Source organism: Neomonachus schauinslandi, chromosome 2, assembly GCF_002201575.2.
Source record: "Neomonachus schauinslandi chromosome 2, ASM220157v2, whole genome shotgun sequence".
Lineage (NCBI taxonomy): Eukaryota > Metazoa > Chordata > Mammalia > Carnivora > Phocidae > Neomonachus > Neomonachus schauinslandi.
In genome coordinates, this window is record NC_058404.1 from 35,396,082 (window position 1) to 35,405,511 (window position 9,430).

The 9,430-nt window shown below is 41.2% G+C and overlaps 1 pseudogene; it reads right to left on the reverse strand.

Annotated features, from left to right (window-relative positions):
• Positions 1 to 4,492: 4,492 nt before the first annotated feature.
• On the reverse strand, positions 4,493 to 5,405 carry LOC110573091 (annotated as a pseudogene).
• Between the last annotated feature and the right edge of the window lie 4,025 nt (positions 5,406 to 9,430).

Here is a 9,430-nt window from a genome sequence, read left to right on the forward strand (position 1 = left end):
GACTTGCCCCAAAGCCACAAATTAGATAAACAAGTGAAGTTTTATTACTGATTTTTGTTTGGCTTAGGTTGACACATAATTAGGTTTTTTTTTTTTTTTTTTTCTTTTTTTTTTTTAAAGATTTTATTTATTTATTTGAGAGAGAGAGAATGAGAGACAGAGAGCATGAGAGGGAGGAGGGTCAGAGGGAGAAGCAGACTCCCCGCTGAGCAGGGAGCCCGATGCGGGACTCGATCCCGGGACTCCAGGATCATGACCTGAGCCGAAGGCAGTCGCTCAACCAACTGAGCCACCCAGGTGCCCCATAATTAGGTTTTAATCAGTCATCTCAGTATGGCTTTGCAGTTCATCATTCATTCTACCTTCAGTTTTAAGGCCAGAGCTGTTTATTTTAGCTGATGAAGGAGTCTCGAGTAGCCCAGGTCAAAATAGCTCTGCATAAAGCCACTGGAGTGCTAACTCAGTAGCTTCCCTGGATTCAATCCACAGAACTTCCATGGACAAACGTTCAGGAGTGATGTCTCTGCCCAGTCTCATTCGATCTCTTCCCTACTCATTCTCTCTGGCTCTCTTACTTTTGGCTTGTAATTTCTCCAAGAATACTACTCTTTTCTTTCCACTTCTTGTGGAAATTTCTCTCTCTCTCTTTTTGTATAATTTCCCCAGTTGCTTCCCTTGCATAATTACCCACTCAGGTTTTCTTGACCTTCTCTTCTGGGTCTCACTCCATTCTCTAAGTTTACTTAGCCAGGCACATTCTTGCTGTCATCTCTCTTTTTTAAAAATTTATTTTGGTCAAAGTGATGTTTATTTTATTTTAAAGATTTATTTATTTGAGAGAGAGAGAGAGTGGGGGGAGGGGCAGAAGGAGAAAATCTTCAAGCAGACCCTACCTCTGAGCGATTCCTTGACCACTCCCAGTTACTCCCTGACTGGAAGCAATCACTATAAATGCTTATCTGTTTTGTCTTGGTATTTATGTCCTTATTTATTTTTATTTATTTATTTTTTAAAGATTATTTATTTATTTATTTGACAGAAAGAAAGAGACAGTGAGAGAGGGAACACAAACAGGGGGACTGGGAGAGGAAGAAGCAGCCTTCCCGCAGAGCAGGGAGCCCGATGTGGGGCTTGACACGGGGCTCGATTCCAGGACCCTGGGATCATGACCTGAGCCGAAGGCAGAGGCTTAATGACTGAGCCACCCAGGCACCCCATATGTCCTTAATTATTAATAACATGCTTATCCTGTATTTCTCTGTTTATTAATTTTACATATTGTCTTTTGACTTCCTACCACAGAAAGCGAGACTATGTAGCGTAATAATAACTGAGAACATGGACTCTGGACAGAAATTACCTGAATTTAAATACCAAGTCCAATTCTTATTGTGTGATATTATGCAAGTTGCTTAACTGCTATGTGCCTCAGTTTCCTCATTCCAGTTCATGTTGCCTGGATTATATATATGGTAGAAACTGCTGGTTATCTTCTCAAATTCATTCTTTCCTTCTTCCATAGTAATAGAATTGTAGCTAATATGTGACTACCCGGCTGAAGACTACATTTCCCAACTCACCTTTGAAGCTAAGTGTTACCACATAATCAGGTTTTGCCAAGTGAATGCAAGTGGAAGCAATATATGCCATTTCCTGGTCTTCCCATAAAAACCTTCACACCTTTTCCCTTAGGTGACCTGGAACATGGAAGTAGCTGCAGTCAAACTTTGATGATACAGTAAAGGATAATGCCCTAAAATAGTTTTCAAACCTTATCAGAATTACCTGGAAGGCCTGTTAAAAAAGATTTTCGGGCTCTACCCCTAGAGTTTCTGATCCATTAGACCTGGTGTTGGGACTGAGAATTGGCATTTCTAACGAGTTCTCAAATGATGCTAGTCAGGAGATTACACTTCAAGAAACATTGTTCTGAGGGGTGGCAGAGAAACAAGACCGAAGGAATCTGGTTCCTCAAATGACTAAATGGAGCAGAGTTGCCCTGCAGACCTGGAATGTTTACCTTAGACTCTTATGTGAGAGGAAAAAATAAGCTTATGTCTTCATTAGCCACTAAATTATTTTCAGATTTCCACATTACAGCAGTCAGCTTTTTTTTTTTTTCTTAAGAGAGAGAGGGGAGGGGCAGAGGAAGAGGGAGAGAGAAACTTTTTTTTCCAAATTGCATTTATTTATTTATTTATTTATTTATTTATTTATTTTTTATTTTTACATTCTTAAGGAGGCTCCACACCCAGCACAGAGCCTAACACAGGGCTTGATATCTCGACCCTGAGATCATGACCTGAGCCGAAATCGAGTCAGAGGCTTAACCGACTGAGCCACCCAGGTGCCCCAGCAGTCAGCTTTTTCATTGCCATTTCTTCTCCTTTTCTTTACTCTCCTCGTTTTAGCAAAGCACATCCACCAGTAGCTTTCTGAGCAAAGAAGATACATTTTTTGAGACTTCACATGTCTGAAACTGTGTTTTTAAAAGTACACTTTATGTATAGTTTGGCTGGGTATAGAATTATGGTTTAAAATCATTCCCTCGGAATTTCTCCATTGTTTTCAATTGTTCCTCTGAGTCTCAGTCTTTTTAAGTGACTTGTTTTTCTTTTTAGATTTCTTTTTAGAAACTTTTATGTTCTTTTTATTTGTGATGAAATGAAATTTCAGAATGATGTATGCCTTTTCTTATTCACTGTACTATGTGTCACTCTCCTTTAGGTCCGACCCAGTATTATTAATTCCTGAGCGATTTCCTCCCATCTGTTTTCTTGGTTCTCTCTTTCTAGAAACTCTGTCTCAAAATTTCCTAAACTTTACACCTTCTATAACTTGTTGTTGTTGTTCCACTTCCTGGGAGATATCTTCAACTTTATCTTTCAAAAGAAAATTTGAGGGCGCCTGGGTGGCTCAGTTGGTTAAGCGACTGCCTTCGGCTCAGGTCATGATCCTGGAGTCCCTGGATCGAGTCCCGCATCGGGCTCCCTGCTCAGCGGGGAGCCTGCTTCTCCCTCTGACCCTCCCCCCTCTCATGTGCTCTCTCTCTCTCAAATAAATAAATAAAATCTTTAAAAAAAAAAAAAGAAAATTTGATATTTTTTCTCATATTTAACGATTCAGAGCATTTTCCTGCTTTCTAATTTTTTTATAGCCTCTTGTTCTTATTTCATGTGTGTAATGTTATCTCTTTTTCAGAGATTTTCTTCTGCTTCCTGCCCTGTGTTTTCTGAGTTCCTCATTTTGGGTAGTTTTGTTTTGGTGTGTTTCATGTTAGTGGCTTTTGTCAGATGTCTAGTGATCCTTTTCTGCATGGGGCAGGGGCAGAGGGGGGCCCTTGTCAGTTGTTGAACTTCACCATAGTTTATTCAGAGAACTGACCTCTTTGGGGTCCTTTCCTAGTCTTCTCTCTTGGATCTATAAATTGCTTGTAGAAGAATTCTCCAATCCCCTCTCTGGGGTTGGGGAGAGGGATAGAGTGTGTGAGCTTGGCTGCCAGCACTCTGGGAAAGGAAATTGAAAGGGGTCTGAGAGTCTTACCATTCAGTTGCTATGTCAACTTTCACTGAAATGCCTCACCGTTACCCCCCTCCCACCCACACACACACACACAGTGTCTGATGTGCCTGATCCAGACCTACCTGGCTCAGCCTCTTTAGAGGGTAAATCTTCTGTCTCCTTTCAGGGTCAAGGCAGGATCTGGAGGGTCTGGCTGCTTCTTGTAAAGCCAGTCATAGATTTAAGTCATGGCATGGATTTTCATTTCCTATGATCTACTAAGTCAGTTATCACTCATCTGGTCTGCTTTTCAGTTCTCAAAATTTTTACCACATCTTTTGGCTGTTGTCATCTCCTCTTCCATTCTCTTTTTCATTATGGGTTTATGCTTTTCTTTTAGTTATTTATTGGCACTTTAGTGGGTTTCAGAAGAGAGCAGAAATAATAAACATCTGCCCATCTTTTACTTGAAGCTTCTATTCTTCTAAGTAAAAAGGAAAACATCACAATATCTTAATCACCCAAATTATATTAGCAATTGTATTAATGTGGTAGAATTGTATTTTTTTTTCCTTGCCCTATTTTCTGTAATGTGTTTATATTCTTTTTAGAATGTTTTAATTGCATTTCTTTTGATTCAGTGGTTCTAGTTCTGGGAATTCATCCTAAGGCAACAACCAAAAATGTGTATAAGAAAGCTCTACAGGGTGGTTCCTCACTGGATATTTATAATGTCAAATACTGGAGACACCTGGGTGGCTCAGTTGGTTAAGCATCTGCCTTCGGCTCAGGTCATGATCCCAGGGTCCTGAGATCAAGTTCCACATTGGGCTCCTTGCTCAGCGGGGAGCCTGCTTCTCTCTCTGCCTGCCACTCCCCCTGCTTGTGCTCTCTCTTTCTGACAAAAAAATAAATAAAATCTTTTTTTTTTCCATTTGAGAGTAGTCATTTATTAACTGATGAGATTACAAAAATAATCATGGTAGATACCTTAGTTCATCCTTCTAATAAGCCTATTGATCTGGTCTTCCCTAGTTGACATAGCAACTGAATGGTAAGACTCTCAGACCCCTTTCAATTTCCTTTCCCAGAGTGCTGGCAGCCAAGCTCACACACTCTATCCCTCTCCCCAACCCCAGAGAGGGGATTGGAGAATTCTTCTACAAGCAATTTATAGATCCAAGAGAGAAGACTAGGAAAGGACCAGCATCTCCACCTTATACAAAGTGGGTGGTCTTTTTCTTCATTCCCCCTCGTGGAGAAGATAATTTGAAGGGCCATAAAAAGTTGTTTGCTTCTTTGAAACGTTTTCCAACAGTATAGATCTCGTGAATCAGATCCTCCATGCAGATGATGCCATATTTACCAAGAGATAGGGCAATCAATCTGTTATCTGTCAGGGCAATTCACTTCTTGTTGATTTTGCCATAACCACGCTTGTAGATCAATTCATTCACTGACTTCAGGTTTGGGTACCCCCATGCTATATACGGTTCCACAATCCTTAGCATGTTAACTGAAGCCTCGTTGAGCTTAACAAAGGTGCCATTGAAGATCTGACAAAGGCGAAGAAGCTGCAACACCTTTCGAACCTTTGGGCTCACACCATAGATACCTCTGATCCTGATGACAAATGCCAAGTTGGGTTCTGCAGGTACGTAGAAGTTGCCAGCTTTTCTTGCCATCCTCGCCATTCAAATCTCAGTTCTGTACATCTGCCTATATTCCTTGTGGTAATGCTTAGCTTTTTCATAGATAAGCTTCCTTCTTGCCTTTCGAAGCATCTTTTGAGCAAACTTCTTCCTCAGACGCTTGATCTTCAACTCTGCGAAATTCCTTCGCTTCTTCTTAAGGGTTTCTGGCACAGCAGGAACCTTCATTTTCTTCTCTTCTGTACCCTCCATGGTTCCAGCTGGAAAAGAGCAATAAAATCTTTTTTTTTAAGAAAAGTGGCAGCCGTTAGAAATGTTGTTTGGGGAGGCTAATGATGTGTTAAAATGTTCAGAATGCATTGTAAGTTAAAAAATTACCAAAATAGTATGGGAAGTATGTCCCTTTTTAAAAAAGAGTGTGTCATAGCTGGTGAATCTTGTTTTTCTTACGTACATTGTGAAAAATGATTTATAGAGTCAAAGGACATCAGTAAGCAGATAGACTTGAAAGTTACTGAAATCTATAAATAATTTGATTGTGTATTACATTTTATGGCTATACCTAAACACATTGAAAAATGGAGGGTCTAAGAAATAAATGTTTGAAACTCCATACACATACACACGTGCATGAAGAGTGGAGTGTGTGTGACTGTATGTATATATAAATAGTATGGTAATGATATATATATATATGCTAATGCTTATATTAATAGCATTATTGAGCATTTACTACTTGGTAATATTCTGAGCCCCTTATGTGGATTGCCTTAATTCATTCTCACAACAATTATATAAGGTTCGTGCTATTATTATTTTCATTTTACAGGTGAAGAAACTGAGGCCTCGGTAGTTAATGTAATCGACCAGAGGCACAGAGAGCCATGATTCACACTCAGGCCAGGCCTGCTGACCTCAGAGTCTGTCTGCTTAATCAAAATCATTATATGCCAAAATATTAAAAGGTCGGTGGCATTTCAAATGACCTTTATTTTCTTTGTGTGCCTGGGGATTGAAGAAGAGGGTGAAGAGTTAAGAAGGGATTTGAAGAGGTTGACCTTTGTTGCAATGTTTTCTTTGCAATTCATCAGTGGAAAACTGTCCCTTTCCCCATGTATTAGATTCTGTTTTGGAGGTCTGAGATTTAAAAAGTTTGTCTCTAATACATGTTTAGGGATAGTAATTTGTTGGTGCTTGTCACTTATCATTAGATGATAAATCGCTTCAGGGCACAAGCCACCTACTTGAAGTCAGATGCCATTAGAAACCAAACCCTAAAGTGCAAATCGAAACCACAAAGAAATGTGAAAGAAATGTCATCTCACACCTGTTAGAATGGCCATCATCAAGAAGACAAGAGATAAGTGATGATAAGGATGTGGGGTAAAGGGAACACTTGTGCACTGGTGGTGGGAATGTAAATTGGTACAGCCACTGTGGAAAATAGTACAGAGGTTCCTCAAAAAATTAAAAATAGGACAACCCTATGATCCAGTAATCCCACTTCTGGGTATAAGTCCAAAGGAAATGAAATCACTATCTTGAAGAAATTTCTGTACCCCCATATTCACTGCAGCATTATGCACAATAGCCAACCTATGTTGGAAGCAACCTAAGAATCCATGATGAATGGATAAAGAATGTGTGATATTGTGAATATGTGATAATGGAATATTATTCAGTCCTAAAAAATAGGAGAGCCTGGTATTTGTGACATCATGGACGGACCTTGAGGACATGATGCCAAATGAAAGGAATCAGACAGAGAAAGATACACACAGCATAATCTCACTTACATGCAGAGTCTAAAAAAGCCAAACTCACAGAAGCAGAGAGTAGAATGGTGGTTGTCCGAGACTGAAGGGTGAGGGAAGTGAGGAGATGCTGGTCAAAGGGAAATTTTCAGTTACAAGATAAATAAATTCTGGGGATCTAAGTTACCGCGTGGTGACTATGGTTCATAGTACTGTGCTGTTTATTGAAAGTTGTTCTGACAGTAGAGCATTTTAATGTTCTCACCATAACAACACCACCAAAGTGGCCATGATGGAATGTGAAGCTGTGGTAACTAACCTTATTGTGGTAAGCATTTCACAGTGTATTGTGTTTCAAGTCATCACGCTGTACACCTTCAACTTACATGATGTGGTATGTCAATTATATCTCAATAAAATTGGAAAAAGAGAAAGAAGAAACCAAATGCTGTCACAAGAAATCCAAGCAGCAAAAAGACAAGCAAGTGCCATTTATTTTGAGCAACATTCTGTTGACTTAAGTTCCAGAATAGAATTTGCACCCCCCCCAACTTTGTGTTTTTCCATCATCCCTAGTGCTGAGTGGTTTACAGGCTCTCAATAAAGGCTGTTGGTCGGCTGACTAGTTGTCCCAGGCAGTAATCTGAGAAACCTATTGCTGCCCCTCCCTGAGGTGTGCACCTACCGCCTAGGACTCAAGGAGCTAGGTTTACTGCCTTTGTTGTGCTATAGTCAAGGACAGGTGCACTCGGGATATTTGTGAGATGCCTGTGCCTGTCATCCTCCCCGCAAAAGCTGTGGGTCCCAGCTGAAGCTGATTAACAGTTCATCCTGATGTATGGAGCCCCCATCCCCACCCCCACCACTCCCATTCTCACCCGTGCTGCTTGAACTACTTCATTAAGATGCAGCAGGTGTTCAATATTGTTTTGCTATAAAACTAAATGGGCTTGAAGCGTTCAGAGATAATGCATTCCCATATCAGAGTATTTATGAAGGAGTAAAGATATTCTGGTTTGGCCCCAGTCCCAATGTATGCTCTTCTCCAGACCTCACACATTAAAAACTGTGTTTTTTTTCCTTTCTTGCTTTTTCTTTTTTTAAATGTCCCTTCTGCAATGTTTGGCTCTGATTAATATCCTTGTGCTCTCTGAGCCCCCGAAAGTGGTTTAGTTTTGCTAGGACACTTTAACAATATCGTGATTTATGGAGCAATTCATTGGAGCCAGGGGGCAATGTAATAGAACAAAGCATTTTTCACAGGCTTTCTCCCAGCGTTACCACAAATGCAAAACCACTGAGAGGAGAAGCTGAGGTGCAGACAACACAGGAACTAAGGTGAATTCACTGAAAGAACAAAAGGCAGTGGTTTCCAAAGGCCATTTTGAATAATGAAACATTTAGTAGGGACCCATTAACCCCAGGTAAACCCAAGGCAAGTGAAAAGCAGGTGGTGGGGAGTTCTCCTCGCTGTGATTCTAATCTGAGACATTGGTGTTGCCACTTAGCGATGTCAACCGCAGAGCGCATTCAGTTGGCACCACTGCATATATCCCGCTAGCACAGGGCAGAATACAGCTTCCTTTCCAAATCACCAACTGTCGTAATGATTTAGTGCTAAGGAGCAGACTAGAATCCGATCCATAGGACTCACTGGTGTGTGCTGATGACATCGTGTGAGGCAAGTGGCCCTTCCGCTCGGCCTCCCATTTCAGAGCCATGTCACAAATCAGGGAGAGATTTAAAAGGAAGTTCTGCTGGTTAGTGGCCATTTCCTCTGGAAGTGTTAGTGCCTGCCTGGCAAACTGCACACAAGCAGCCCAGGCTGTGCAGAAATGAGGCTTCCAACAGCCTCATGAGTTATTGGAGAGATCAGTGCAGGAGAGACGTGATCATTAGCCCCAGCTTGAGGCAGCCGGCAGCCTCTGAGCCTCGGACTAAGAGCCAGGCTTCCTCCTCCAGCTGGGATGAGCAGCTGCCTATGGAGTTCTGCTCTGGACTTGACTGATGACTCATCTGCCCAAGTGTTTTCCTTGCTGACTCAACTTCCCAGACTATAAAAAGGAGGCTTTGAGAAGGGCATCCGAATCAATCAGTACAGTGAACAACTCTTGATTAAACAGCTCCCATGTGTCCTGCATCGGGCTTGCTGCCACGGCTGTTTACAAATAAAAAGAAGACCTATGTTCCCTTCTCATAAGGAGCCTACGATCAAGTTGAGGAAACCATCTAAGTACACATGAAACAATCCGGACATTGATGAACTGTGCTGAGCTGTACAGTGTTAAATCTAGATGCAAGTCTGAGTCTAGAAGTCTAGAGGACTGCTGTTGTTAAGGCGGAATGGGGTGGAAATGCTGGAGGTCAAAATGCAGGCAACAACATTCACACGCTTTCCTACACTGTAATAAGGTGGCAAAAACCAAATGAAGAGGAGGTATCATGGGTGGAGCTGTGTTTCCTTCTCGCTGTTTAACAGGTGCACTATGGGATGGAGTGTTCACCAGAACTTTCAGTGTGGTA